Genomic DNA, 15696 nt, shown 5'->3' with positions numbered 1-15696 from the left:
CTCTGAGCTCCAGTACCATGTCTGCATGCATGCCACCATGCTCTCTGCAATGATGATGATGGACAGAACCTCTGTATTTTTAAGTGAACCATCCCAATGAAATGTTTTCTTTATAAGAGATGCCATAGTCATGTTGTCCCTTCACAGCAATGAAATCTCTAAGACAGAAGTTAGTACCAGTGACTGGGGTATTGTGATAAGCCTGTGTTTATTTAGAGTAATATGGACCTGGGGACTGTGGATTAGAAAAGCAGTTGAACATTTTAAGTGCTGTTTGATGGGCCATACTTGTAGGAGTGTGGAAAAAAAGTGCTACTGACTGTGATTTAATGGACTATGGGGTGTGGTGAGGGCTATATCAAGAGTTTTCAGAGGAGAAGTATTTTATTATGTTACCCAATGTTCATTCTTGTGATATTTTGGTAGAGAAAGTGGATGCCTTTTCACTTTATTCAAAGAATCTTCCTGAGACTGAATTGAAGAGTTTGGAATTAATTCTGTTGGCAGAAGAAATCTCAAAACAGCCTAGTAGACTCTGGTATCTATAATGAAGATTTATAATGAAAAGGAACAAACTGAGCAGGGTAAAATACAAATGTAAATTTCAAGAAAAAAGAACAGCAAGAAGTGGAATGGAGCTTAATCCTGTGTTCAAGAGATAAATGCATAGAGAAATGGAATAAAGATAATGGTGACCTCTAGGCAAGACCTCATGCCAGATAAGTTTCCAACTTGGGAAACGGAACTGAAGAAAAGCTTAGAGTCAGTTGTGGTGGGGCCCACCTTTATTCCCAGCACTGGGAGGGCAGAGGCGGGCAGATCATTGTATTTGGGGTCAACCTAGTTTACAGAGCAAGTTTCAGGACAGCTAAGCCCATTCATTGAAAGACAGAAACCTGATGAAGATGTTGCTTAAAGTGGGTGCGCGGTGGAATGTTCCAACCTAGTGAGGAGCAGAACTTGGCAGCTTCAACCATTGGGTTCTGGCTTTAGAGTTAATGATAGAAGAAATAGAAAATGGAATTAGCCTCTGAGCCAAAGGAAAGCTGCTGAGACCAAGCATGTGTGTGTGTGAAGGAATTTAACAGAGTCCTAGAAAGGTCATTTAGTGAAGGTTTGAAGTGAAATTCCAAATTGCCTAGGACTACCCAAGATATTAGAGATGCTGGAGTTGTGGGATGCCCACAGAAAGAGCTGCTAAAAGAGAGTGGAACCAGCCCAAAGGTAGGAAGTGTGTTGTAGTCAACAAAGGTGAACTGAGTTGGACATCTGAAGATCAACATGAGACATGAAGGTGCAGTTTGGAGTTTGCCCAGCTGGATTGTAGTCTTGCTTTGGTCCAGTATTATTTCACTATGCTCCCTTTCCTATGTTTGGAATGGTAATATATATTCTGTGCCATTGTATTTTGAAAGTATGTGATGTGTTTTTTTCTTTTGATTTTATAGAGGATTACATTTAAGTGATTGTATAAATCTCAGAAGAGACTTTGAACTTTGGACTTTTTATCATTGCTAGAACTGTGGCAGACTATGAGGACTTTTAAAGTCTGACTAAGTGCATTTTGCATTTTGATATTATTATGATGCAATGGGGGCCAGAGAGTGAAATGTGGTAGTTTTAATATAATTGTACCCTATAATCTCATAGGGAGTGGTACTACTAGGAGGTATTGCAAGGTTGGAGTACATGTGGCATTGTTTGAGAAAGTGTGTCATTGTGGGGGAAGGTTTTGAATTTTCCTATGCTCAGGATACTTACTGCCCAGTGTGTCAGTCAACTTCCTGTTGCCTGCCAGATGCCTGCACTCTCAGCTCCAGTACTACACCTGCCTGCTTGCCTCCATGCTCCCTGTCATGATGATAATAGACTGAACCTCTGAAACTGTAAATGAGCCACCCTAATTAAATGTTTTCTCTGTATGAGTTGCTGAAGTCATGGTGTCTCTTCACAGCATTAAAAATTCTAACTAGGACAGTGGCACACATCTTTAATCTGAACACTCAGGGTACAGAGGCAGGTGAATTTCTGTGAGTATGAAGCCAGTGTGCTCTACTTAGCAAGTTCCAGAACAGCCAGGACTGTACAGGGAGATACTGCTTCAAAAAGACAAAATAAACAAACCAGAGCGCACAAAAGAGGTTACTTGAAGGAGTGGAACAGCTCTGAAACTCCAGAACTGGGGAAGTAGAAGCCATAGAATTAGAGTCCAAGGTCATTCTCAATTACTTAGTGAGTTTGTATGCAGACTGGCTTACACAGCACCCTTAAGCAAAAACAAGCAAACACCAAAAAAAAAAAAAAGAAAAAAGAAAAGGAAAGAAAAAGACGAAGGAATAAAAAAATCTATTCATTTTGACCACACAGTTTTATTTTCTCCTCCAGAGTAGAGTCTTGAAATCATGTCTATCAAACATTATGTTTTCCAAAATGAAACAGTCACCTCTCTGTGCCTACACAACTGAGCCTGGTCCAGCCTGTCTTTTCTATATAGGACTGCAGACACCTCCTGGGAACTGCCTTCTGTCTAATTCCACTGCCAGAGGTTTCCCCCTATGATCTGCAGCCTTTGGGATCCAAACTATGGAAATTAGGAACTTCTGACAGGTTTGGAATGAACACTATATGAGAGCACAGGATCAGAGTTCCTGGAGATGGAAGTCAGTCTTGATGCTCCCTCAGAGTGGTACTGTCCCCTTTCATTATCATGAGGTGCAATCCTTGCTTCGGATGCGATCTCCTTCCAGAGAAGCCTCAAGCATTGTATGTGAGACACAGAGCTGGGCCTGAGTTAGGATTCCATCTGTGACTGAACCATCTGGAAAGGTTAATTTCCCTTGTTTTATTTCCTTGATTCTTTTTTCTCTCTTCTTTATGCATCTGTCAGGCAACAACGAAACCAACTGTAACGGCTAATTTTTAGTGTTTTTTCTTTAATCACGTGTCTCATCTCTTTTAAATTCATAGCTTTTATACAACACCAAATTGTTGAAACAGATCCTTAAGTCACAAGGCAGATTCGGAACTGTCAGAGTTGACTTTTCTGAGGATCCTCACCAGCATGGCTTCACTGTTCAAAAAATCTTTTAAGCCAGAGTCACTAGCACATGACCTTGAATTAGACAATGCAGAATTCTTTCCAAGCCAGTCTGGAGAAGAAATCTCTAACTCCTCATGTACACAGCTCAACTTTCCCCCAAATAATTTTGCAAAGCAGGGGCTGCAAAGATCCTGGGAGATGTTTTCCTCATGGTTGCAGCCAGAAAAGCAGAGCAAGCAGCAGGTGATTTCTCAACTGGTCTTGGAGTTTTTTTTCTCAATACAGGAAATTGTAGCAGGAATCTTAAAGAGTCTTTATTAATAAAATCAAACCAGAGCCAAGTATTGGGGTGAACTGGAAGATCAGAGAACCAGAACAAGCCACAGCTACCTCACCTCACCAGATCCTCTGCTGGTTTGTTTCCTCAGACTGGAGGCCTCTGAGTCCTTATCCAGAATGGATCTCAGCTGAACTGCTGCTCAAAAGCCTGAATGCTTAACCAGGCCAAATGCTTCTAGTTACTGATCCTCACACCTTATATATCATTCTGTCTTCTACCACTACTCCCTGGGATTGAAGACTCCCTTTCTGAGATTAAAGGCGTGAGTCACCATGCTTGGCTGTATCCTTGAACCCATGGATTTCTGCCTACCTCTACCTCCCAAGTGCTGGGATTAAAGGCATGTTCTACTACTGCCTCTCCTCTATGTTTAATATTGTGGCTGTTCTGTCTCTGACCCCAGATAAGTTTATTAGGGTGAACAATAATTCTGGGAACACAATACCACCACAGTAAACTATAAGGACAAATTTACCTTAAAGAGAAGTGGGAATCAAGTGGCAGGAACCCTGGGAGTTTCACGGAGAGCCTCTTTGATGAGTGTCAGAGCCTCCTGTCAAGAGGAGTTCCTGGGGTGAGAGATGGCTAACTCAGGAAGGCAGTCATTTCAAGAAGAAGTACTGAGAAGGTGTTGTAGTTTTCATTATTCATGAGAATGTACTGCCCGAAACAAAACCATTACCAGGGAGGATATCCATTGGCCTAAATTAGCATGAATATAGCAAAATAAACCTTTTGCTGGTTTGAGGGACACACTTAAATGTAATTTATTTACATGGTGACAGAGAGACTGGGGAATTAATATTTGGGAACTTAAGGCTTTAGAGGAGATACCCCGGTCTTAGAGATGGCTCAGTCAGGGAGGTGCTTACAATGTAATCATGAGGTCTGAGTTGGAGCCTCAGCACACACTTAAAAATATGGCTTGAGACATGTGATATGGCATGTGATCCCAATACATGATATGCAGAAACTGGGGATCAAAGAAGTTACATGTCGTTCCAAATTTGGTAGTACATGTCATTAAGGCACTCTGTCTACAAAGCTGAGTTGGCAGAATGACAGAGTAAGGTTTCTGCTGTTGAAATCTGGCTTTCCCATGCATACACAGCAGTGACACACACATAAGAAATGTCTTCAGGATTCCTGATTCATCAGTTCAAATTTTTGAATCTGGGGAGGCTTAATATAGAGGTAATTATATTGGATCCTTTTTCAGGGTCTAGATTTTTATAATTCTCAGTCAGTGACAGAATTGGCCAATATAGTGAAAACTTTCAAACACCCCCTATACACAATTCCAGATACTATTGTACAAATCACTTCTTAGGGTTTTAGGATGTTTGTTTAAATATTTGTTTGTTTTGTCAGATTTTTGTTATTAGAAACTTGGTTTCATTGTGTAGCCCTGGATGGCCAGGAACTCAGTGAAATTATACATCCTCTGCTTTTCAAGTGCTGGAATTAACGATGCTGACCAGCATACACTACTATTTGTTTGAGTTTCTTGCTCTTCACTGTTCAAAAAAATCTTTTAAGCCAGAGTCAATAGCACATCACAAGTTGACATTTCACAGTTTGTTTAATTCCACATTTAACTCTTTTGAGCTTTGTTTTAAATTGAGAATTTCATAACTGGAACCAATTCCAAGTTCATTGCTGCCATATTGTCCTGTCATGTGCTTAAGAGCAGAGGCAGTATGCATCTGTGGAGACAATGTATGTGAGGAAGGATCAGATGAAGTTAGGCCCATGTGGTAAACAGAGGCTGGCCCCTTAAAGAAAGGCTCCCTCCTTCAATGACTTGACTAGTCGAAGACAGCATTGTGGCCAGAGCTCATAAGAAACTGACTTTGGATCTTGGGGGAGATTGATTCCCAATTTTCTAATAAAGTGCCATATTGATTTGCAAAGTGGTTGTACAAGCTTGCATTCCCACCAGCAGTGGAGGAGAGTTCCCCGAGTTCCACATCCTCTCCAGCATAAAGTGTCCTCAGTGTTTTTGATCTTAGCCATTCTGACAGGCATAAGGTGGTATCTCAGAGTTGTTTTGATTTGCATTTGCCTGATGACTAGGGATTTTGAGCAATTCCTTAAATGTCTTTCAGCCATTTGGGTTTCCTCTGTTGAGAATTCTCTGTTTAGTTCTATAGCCCATTTCTTAATTGGACTGTTGGTCGTTTTGATGTCTAATTTGTTGAGTTCCTTATATATTCTGGATATCAGTCCTCTGTCAGATGTGGAGTTGGTGAAGATCTTTTCCCATTCTGTAGGCTGTCGCTTTGCCTTGTTGACCATATCCTTTGCTCTACAAAAGCTTCTCAGTTTCAAGAGGTCCCATTGATTGTTTGTCTCAGTGCCTGTGCTACTGGTGTTATATTTAGGAAGTGATCTCCTATGCCAATGTGTTCAAGACTAATTCCTACTTTCTCTTCTAGCAGGTTCAGAGTAGCTGGATTTATGTTGAGGTCCTTGATCCAGTTGGACTTAAGTTTTGTGCACAGTGACAGATATGGATCTATTTGCAGCCTTCTACATGTTGATATCAAGTTATGCCAGCACCATTTGTTGAAGATGCTTTCTTTGTTCCATTGTACACTTTTGGCTTCTTTGTCAAAAATTATATGTCTATAGGTGGGTGGGTTAATGTCAGGGTCTTCAATTCGATTCCATTGGTCCACATGTCAGGTTTTTTGCCAATACCAATCTGTTTTTATTACTGAAGCTCTATAATAGAGCTTGAAGTCAGGGATTGTGATGCCTCCAGAGGTTGTTTTATTTTACAGGATTCTTTTGGCTATCCTGGTTTTTTTGTTTTTCCATATGAAGTTGAGTATTATTCTTTCCAGGTCTGTGACTAATTGTGTTGGTATTTTGATGGGGATTGCATTGAATCTGTAGATTCCTTTTGGTAAAATTGCCATTTTTACTATGTGGGTCCTGCCTATCCATTAGCATGGGAGATCTTTCCATTTTCTGACATCTTCTTCAATTTCTTTTTTCAGGGACCTAAAGTTCTTGTCATACAGGTCCTTCACTTGCTTGGTTAGAGCTCAATCATACCACAAGAGCACTTGCTCAGCTATGTTTATATCAGCATTGTTTGTAATAGTCAAAACCTGGAAGCAACCTAGATGCCCTTCAACTGAAGAATGGATTAATAAATTGTGGCACATATACACAATGGAATACTACTCAGCAGAGAAAAACAATGACATCATGAGTTTTGCAGGCAAATGGATGGATCTAGAACAAATCATCCTGAGTGAGGTAACCCAGACTCAGAAAGACAAATATGGTATGTACTCACTCATAGGAGGATACTAGATGTGGAACAAGGATGACTGGACTGCTACTCACATCACCAGTGAGGCTACCTAGCAAACAGGACCCCAAGAAAGAGACAGGGATCACCCAATGATGGAGAAATGGATGAGATCTACATGAACAGCCTGGACATGAGTGGGAGCAATGAAGGGTGAGGATCGAGGGAAAGAGAGCAGGAGATCCCACCTGGAACAAGAACAGAGAGGGAGAACAAGGAATAGGAGACCATGGTAAATGAAGACTACATGAGAAAAGGAAGAAACAAAGTTCTAAAGAGGCCCACAGAAATCCACAAAGAATGCCCCAGAAAAGACTGCTGGCAGTGACCGAGAGACAGCCGGGACTGACCTACTCTGGTGATGGGATGGCCAAACACCTTAACAGCTGTGCCAGAAACCCCATCCAAGGACTGAGGAATCTGTATGCAGACATCCACGGCAAGGCCCCGGGTGGAGTGCTGGGAGTCTAATTAGCGAGAAAGAGGAGGGTTTATATGAGCAAGAATTGTTGAAACCAAGGTTGGATAAAGCACAGGGACAAATAGCCAAACGAATGGAAACACATGAACTATGAACCAAAGGCTGAGGGGCCCCCAACTGGATCAGGCCCTCTGAATAGGTGAGACAGTTAATTGGCTTGATCTGTTTGGCAGGCATGTAGGCAGTGGTACCAGGTCCTGGGCTCGCTGCATGAGTTGGCCGTTTGAAACCTGGGACTTATACAGGGAAGCTTGGCTCAATCTGGGAGGAGGGGACTGGACCTGCCTGGACTGAGTCTATTAGGTCGAACTCAGTCCTCGGGGGTGGCCTTGATCTGGAGGTGGTGGGAATGGGGGGTGGGCTGGGGAGAAGGGAAGGGGGACAGGAAGGGGGAGAACAAGGGAAACTGTGGCTGTTATGTAGAACTGAATAGTATTGTAAAATAAAATAAAATAAAAAAGAAACTGACTTTGTTTTTGTTGTACCCAGAATCCCCCAAAGACCATCAAGAGCCCGAATCTGATGCAGAAGCATCTTTTTACTGCGAGTTAACTCGGTACTCTCTATCCATCTGATGGAGCAGCAGAGCAGGAGAGACCCTGAGGAGCAGTGAGGCAGGGATTTTAAAGCAAAAGGGGCTTGGAGGTCTACAGACTACATAGGAACAGACTCAGGATGGTTTATGTGAGTGGCGATCATGTTAGGAAGTTTTAATTGGCTAGGGTTAATTGGGGGTTACAGTTACCATTGTTGGGCAGCCTTATGCTGTCCTATGCCAGCATGGAGGCTGGCTGGCCTTTTCCGTACTGACTGTGGGGCTGACTCAGTGGCCCAGGCTCTGTCCATGAATCATGCACATAGCTCTAAGTTGGTGAGGGTTCCCAGTCTTTAAACAATTGGCTTCATCTTGAGCAGTCAGAGTAAGTGCAGAAAAGGAGCTACATCAAGGACTATGTCTTTTGTTAATGGCCCTCCCAGAAACTGCTTCTCCAGTCTCAGGAAACTGATATTGAAGCCTGATCTCTGAGAGAAGACTGAGCAGGCTGTTATGGTGTCTGCTTGGTCCCATCAGTTTTTTTCTTAGGAACAGTGACTCAACACTTGCAAACACAGTCTGAATAGTGACTTAGGAGAGAGAACCTGGGAATGCCAGGATGACATCTTTAGAGATGAGGGATAGACAGATAGATGAACCAACCCACCCTCTGGGGATCCTGTGCAAGCAGGTTGAGGGCAGTTTTTCTGTCTTCCATAGATTTATTGACAATGGTCATCTGATCTCCTCTAGAGGTCCATTTCTCCATGCAGGAACAGGAAGCTTGTAATTGTTTTTTTTTCCTTTACTCTTTGGGGGCTAAGCACCAAGCTCCCAAATAAATACATGGAGACTTATTCTTACTTAAGAATGCTTGGCCTGAGTGTGGCTTGTATCGAGAATGTTTTCTAACTTAAATTATCCCATTTCTCTTTAACTATGTTTTGTTTCTCGGCTTTTTACTTTTCTTTATTCTATATATTTTGCTTTTCTTCTTACTCCCTGGCTCACTGTGTGGCTGTGTGGCTGACCCCTGGAATCCTCCTCTCCATTTCCTTTTCTTGCTCCTCATTCTTTTCTTCTATCCAGCCTAGATTTCCCTGCCTATTTATTCTCTCTGCTGGCAATTATGCTTACCCCTCTCTCCTGCTTAGCTTCCTTCTGTTCAGCTCCATATTAGACTAATAGAGTGTTTTAGACAGGCAAAGCAAAACAGCTTTACAGAGTTAAACAAATGCAACATAAATGAGTGCTGTAGCATGAATTTAAATGGTCTTATTTAATAAAACAAACCCAGAGCCAAGTATTGGGGTGAACACTAGAAGATCAGAGAGACAGAACAAGCCACAGCCACCTCACCTTGCCAGTTCCTCAACTGGTCCTGTTTCCTCAGACTGGAAGCCTCTTTGTCCTCATATGTGAATGGCTCTCAGCTGAACTGTGCTTGTTAAAACATAAAAGCTTAACCATCCAAATGCTTCTAGCTACTGGTCTTCACGCCTTATATACCTTTCTGCTATCTGCCATAACTCCCTGGGATTAAAGGCTCCCTTTTTGCAGCTAAGGGCTCCCTTCTTGGGATTAAAAGAGTGTGTCACCATGCTTGGCTGTATCCTTGAATAGATGGATTTCTGCCTCTGGAATCCTAGGATTAAAGGCGTGTGCTACCACTGCCTATCCTAAGTATCTAGTGGCTTTTCTGTTTTCTGATCCCTGATAAATTTATTAGGGTACACAATATTTTGGGGAACACAATACCACCACAGAGTGCAACACATCTTTGCATCATTAAACAAATATTTCACAGCATAAAGGAATGTAATACATCTTCATCTAATATTCCCCAAGAGAAGCCTCTTTTCTCAGAACATGTCCTCAAACTAGTCAAGAGGCCTTTGAAACAGCAGAAATCAGCAACAACTCCAGCACAAGAGAATGCAAGGACACTCTTGCAGATCCCACAAGATACATTCTGGACAATGATCAGTACGGAACCTGGATGGCAGAGGGGTATCTTGTGGGGTTCCATTCCCAAACACAGTTTCATAGGCTCTCTTATTTCCACAGGGAATGAAAAGAGAGACTATGACCACAACTCTCTCTGAAATGCTGAAGGAAATGGCTGTGTTAGTAGTCTCATACATGAGATGGATTCCCTTCTTGTTATCCAGAGAGGGCAGTATCCTATGCATGAAAATGTAGGTGTTTCTTCTGGAGTCCCTCAGGAAGTTAGAAGGGCAAGTCAAAATTCATCCAGCTGTAAGAAGAGTCCCTCTGGGACCCTGTTTACCAAAATCATGAGATAATATCCACATATGCAGGTCAAAGGTCAAAAACCCAGCAAAACCTCAAAACTACAAATTCCAGGAATGTCCCCAAATCTTCATATATCCCTGTAATCTTTCAGCCTACCACAGAAGACACAGCAATGAGAGGCTATTTGTCACTCCCATGTGTTAGAAAGGCTTCTATCCAGTCTCAGACTTCCTAGTCATGAGGTCTGATATAGACCAGAGAAGCCACAAGACCAACCTGAAGGTTCATGTGAGAATTCACACAGGGGAGAAACCCTACACTGATCCCTGTATAACTGTAGTTTCCACCAGTCATCCACATCCACTGTCAAATGAGGAATTGCCACAAGTCAGACTGAACTGTGTACTTCCTCACCAGAGGTCAGCAGGGTACCAGTTCAATGTCTCATCTGCTCATGAAGAAGCGTGTAGTTTCCAAACAGCAAACAGACGTGACATGTAAACTTCTGGATTGTTCCTTCTATGTGTTGTCATATTCCAGTGCCATGTGTGAGTAAAGAAGATGAGTCATTTGTGTGTTCACTAACATTTTTTAAATGTCTTAAGGTATCTTATAATTTGTGCCAGAGATGTATTAAATACATGGATGGAACTGTAATAGAATTGCCTCTTATGTACATTTTGTGTGGTGTGTGTTTGTGATTTTGTGAGTTTTTATCTGTTTTTTTTTTCCTGCAGTCTTGCAGAATGAGTGACCAATGGAGGACTTATTAGTCAGTTTTTTATTTTTGAGACAGGGTCCTTCTTATTTGGAGCTTTGTACACCAGCATATCTGGTACTGCAGATTCCAAACATTCTCTGTTTTCCAGGTTTCATCATTACAGGGGTTCATGTCAGTGCCCTGCCATTCTATCGGACTTTTTTCTACCCTGTTATGGCCACAAATCCAAGTCTTAGGCTTGCATGGTAAATGCATCATTCTTTCAGCCATCTCCAATCCTGTGAGTGCTTACAGCTCAAGAATATACCCCCATCTGTGTGGACAGGGTTCCAAAGTAGTACAAAAATATTCATTCAATTGCAGTGGTTCAGAGCAGCCTACCATACTTATTCCATTAACACTATACTCTTCATGGGTATAGCCACAACACCTAGAAATTAGGGAGTAGAGATGATTATATGGAAGCTGGCCAGAGAGGATGATAAATAGATTACAAAATGCAGATTGTCCATGAATAAACACCAAAAACTGCAGTCAAGGAAGGAAAAGTGAATAATAGCTATATTGAGAAACTAGAACTCTGTGTATAGTTGAACCCAGCATGCATAGGGTCACTGAGCTGTTGGCATCTTTATGTGTTTAATTTAATTGAGGAAGCTGAGCTGAGTTCCAGTGTCATGTAGAAATGTTGAGGATGAATTATGACTTTCCCCTGATGTCCCTGGTTCAGCCTTAGAGTAGGAAAACAGGAGGCTTTAATTGTTAAAATCCAGAATTTATTCAGCTGACATAAATTCCAACAGAATTTATACATTTTCACATTGAAGTTTTTTACTGTTGGTGTACTTATGGCTGATTTCTCCCCAGCATTTGCCTTCAAACCCTCTGCTTATGGTGGTGTGTTCTCTAGTCTTTCTTTCCTTGTGAGATTTTGTAAGTTGGATGATTTATGCTGCAAGATTTCAACAGTAAAGTTTCATAGATTGTGGTTGGGTGAATATTTCAGTCTTTATAATCTTTCAAGATTCTAGCCTTCTGGTGATTACAGAATTTTGGATTAGGATCATAATGTACCTTATGTATCCAAGTAAAGTCATAGCCTAAAGACGATGGTTAAGTCCTGTACACCTGAACACCAGAGGACAGAACTCAGCTGATAGCAATGAGATATCCTGATGGCATGAAGCACTCCTGCCATCTCAGCACCTGGGAAGTGTGATCCGGGGCATCAGATGTTCAACCATTCTCTGCTACAAAGTGTGTTCAAGGCAACCCTGGCCTACCTTAGGGCATTTCTAGAGAACAACAAAATGTGGTTGGTTATTAAAGTAGAGGACATGCAGTCTCAAGGGCTTGGGAAAGTGAGGGTGGATTTAGAGGACTTTGAGGACAAGTAAATGGTGAACGTATTAAAAGTGCATTGTATTCATATATGGTAGTCTCAAAGATTTCATAACAATGCATTATTAAAAACTACAATACTCATTATTCTCCCTTAGTATGTGCAGAGAAAGGTGCAGACAAACAATTTAAAGGAGCTTCAGAGTAAAATAACACTAAATAAAGTGCCATGCATTGCCTATCCATTTAAACTACTTCATGTGTGAAATAGAGTACAGCATAGTTCAAAAGTGATGAATGACATTTGCATAGTGAAATTAATCTGACTTTTAGCAAAAGTCTCTTGAAGAGAGGGACATAAAGATTATCCACTGCATCTCCTCCTTTTACACCTATTCGTTCAGTTGTTCTTCAGAGTTTAAAATGATCTGTTAAGGATGTCTGAACATCAGAAAAGGCTCTCAACTTGTCCTATTGAAAAGACCTGTTTGGGAGGCATCTAGGCAGTGGGAACAGGTCCTGTGCTCATTGCATGAGTTGGCTGTTTGAAACCTGGGGCTTATGCAGGGATGCTTGGCTCAGTCTGGGAGGAGGGGACTGGACCTGCCTGGACTGAGTCTACTAGGTGGATCCTAGTCCTCGTGGGAGGCTTTACCCTAGAGGAGGTGGGAATGGGGGTGAGCTGGGGTGAAGGGGAGGGTTGCAGGAGGGGGGAGAACAAGGTAATCCATGGCTGATAAGTACAACTGAATGGTATTGTGAAATAAAATTAAAGGAAAAGAAAAGAGAAAAGAACAAGCAGGTGCCATAGCGAGGTGCTCAGTCTTCTGTAGCAGGACTCTTAAATGTTCTCGCCAGTTCTTTTGCTGATCCTGTTTCCTCAGACTGGAAGCCCCTGAGTCCTCATATCTGAATGGCTCTCAGCTGAACTGCTGCTCCAAAGCCTGAAAGCTTAACCAGCCAAATGCTTCTAGTTACTGCTCTTCATGCCTTATACACCTTTCTGCTATCTGCCATCACTCCCTGGGATTAAAGGCTCACTTCTTGGGATTAAAGGTGGGAGTAACCATGCCTGCCTGTATCCTTGAACACAAGGATTTCTGCTTTGGAATGCTAGGATTAAAGGTGTGTGTTACCTACCACTGCCTATCCTAAGTATCTAGTGGCTTATCTGTTGTGACCACAGATAAGCTTATTAGGGTACACAATATTGTGGGGAACACAATACCACCACATTTCTTCTTTTTCTTTTGTCTAAAATTAATTTAAAAAATTTTCATTACTTATCCTATGTAAAACAATAGTTCCTTTTTAAAAGTGTTTTGCTTTTTTTTTTCAAAGATAGTTTATTTATTTTTTATTTTTTTAAGATTTATTTATTATGTATAGTGTTCCGCCTGCACGTATCCCTGCAGGCCAGAAGAGGGCACCAGATCTCATTACAGATGGTTGTGAGCCACCATGTGGTTGCTGGGAACTGAACTCAGGACCTCTGGAAGAGCAGCCAGTGCTCTTAACCTCTGAGCCATCTCTCCAGCCCCGTGTTTTGCTTTTTATAATAGATTCAGTAATCTACCTTTTGTCATTTTTATATCTTCCCCCTTTCTTTTTAGAGTAGATTCAATTGTCTGCCCTTTTATCTTATTACTTCTTTATCTTTTTTCCTTAGGGTAGTTTCAGTGATTTTCCTTATATCCATATTCTCTTCTTTATTTTCCTTTTTTTAAAAACAAAACCTCTGAATCTAATCTCCATAATTAGCTTTTTCCCTGACCATTAACAATTAACAACTTGTAACCAACTATCATAAACAATGACAATATTCATAACTCATAAACCAACCCAAAACCTCCCATCCCACCGCTTGAAAATGTGGGCGTTGTTTTCTAAAAATTACTTTCTGCTTTCTAGGGGTGAAGATACCTTTAGGGAATCCTGAAAAGAATTTTTTTGGTTAATTGTCAAGTCCTGTATCATTTGTCCAGTCGCTGCATAGTGAGAAAGCTGAGGGCTTTTCTCACGTCCTTGCTCAAGTAGTCTGTCAGGCTGAATCATCTCAGCTAGCCATCTCAAAATTGTCCTGAGCAGTTTGTAGTCCAACGTTGATCTTTCCTTGGTGTTAATCAGCTTAATGGCTTTACCATAGTCGATGTGGATTCATTATTGTGGGATCCTATCATCCTTTGAAGATTCCAAAGTCGCTGTTAGGTGTGGTCATGGTTCCCTTTAGAATGTTTTTTTGTCCTTCCTCTGTGGTTTGGAGCAAACATAGTCTCATAAATGTCTGTTTCTCGGAACCATGAACGTTCCTCCATAGAAGAGAAAATCTTCACATCAATTTTCTTGCCAAACTTTCCCAAACTGACCTTTGTCAATGTTTTCTTGTAACACGATGGTCCTGGCAATTCTCTGAACAAGCATCAGTAAACCCTTCATCCCAGGTGGCAGCATCACCACAGTCACCAATAAGATGAGAAGGAGCCAGCAACTTAGAGCAACAGCCACTGCCTCTATGGTTCCACTACTGTTTGTGGCTCGGCCACAGCCAAAGCTTCTCCTAGGTTGGCCTCAAACTCAGGATCCTCCTGCCTCTGCCTTCTTCAGTAAATCCTACTGATGTACGCCACCGCAACCAGCCGGGTGTAGCTAGGGTCTGAGCTGAGGCCCACAAAGCCACAAACAAGTGGCTTGTTCGTGAATTCGTAGCACAAACATTGTGCACCAGATGTAGCAGGAATCTTAAAAGTTCTTGCCAGTTCCTTTGCTGATCCTGTTTCCTCAGACTGGAAGCCTCTGAGTCACCATATCTGAATGGCTCTCAGCTGAATTGTGCTGTTCCAAAGCCTGAAAGCTTAACCAGTCAAATGCTTCTAGTTTCTGGTCCTCAAGTCTTATGTACCTTTCTGCTTTCTGCCATTACTCCCTAGGATTAAAAGTTTGATTTCTGGGATTAAATGGGTGTGTCTCCATGCTTGCCTGTATCCTTGACTCATGAATTTCTGCCTCTGGAATGCTAGGATTAAAGGCGTGTGCTACCACTGCCTATCCTAAATATCTAATGGCTTTTCTGTTCTCTGACCCCAGATATGTTTATTAGGGTACACAATATTTTGGGGAACACAATACCACCATAGTCTTCTCTCTGAGATCTGGCCTCAATATCAGTTTCATAGATTTAGGTATTAGTTTCTGGGAGGGCCATGAAAAAAGACAGTTAATCACTGATGCCCCTGCCAGCAGGACCAGGACATAGGACACACCAAGTCTGTGCCACTGAGCCAGCCCCTACAGTCAGCACTTGCTAGGCCAGCCAGTCTCCACAGCAGCTCAGGGACAAAATATGGGACTGGTCCATCCCCGCCAAAATGGGTAACTGTAACCCCAAACTAACCCTAGCCAATTCAAGTTCCTAGCATAACTGTCACTCACATAAACCAATCCCAAGTCTGTTCCTATGTAGTCTGAAGACCAGAAGAACCACTTGCTTAACACCTATGAAATCCCTGCCCCCATTGCTTCTATGGGTCTCTCCTGCTCTGCTGCATCAGACAGACAGAGACACAAGGGATTTCCCAACAACAGTAAAAAGACTTTGCTCTTTTTAATTTTTTTTAATCAGATTTGGTCTCTTGGTGGTCTTTGAGGATTCTGGGTACA

This window comes from Peromyscus maniculatus, chromosome 1, assembly GCF_049852395.1.
Source record: "Peromyscus maniculatus bairdii isolate BWxNUB_F1_BW_parent chromosome 1, HU_Pman_BW_mat_3.1, whole genome shotgun sequence".
In the NCBI taxonomy this organism is placed as follows: domain Eukaryota; kingdom Metazoa; phylum Chordata; class Mammalia; order Rodentia; family Cricetidae; genus Peromyscus; species Peromyscus maniculatus.
The sequence above is the reverse complement of the archived record's forward strand: the minus strand, read 5'-3'. Positions refer to the sequence as shown.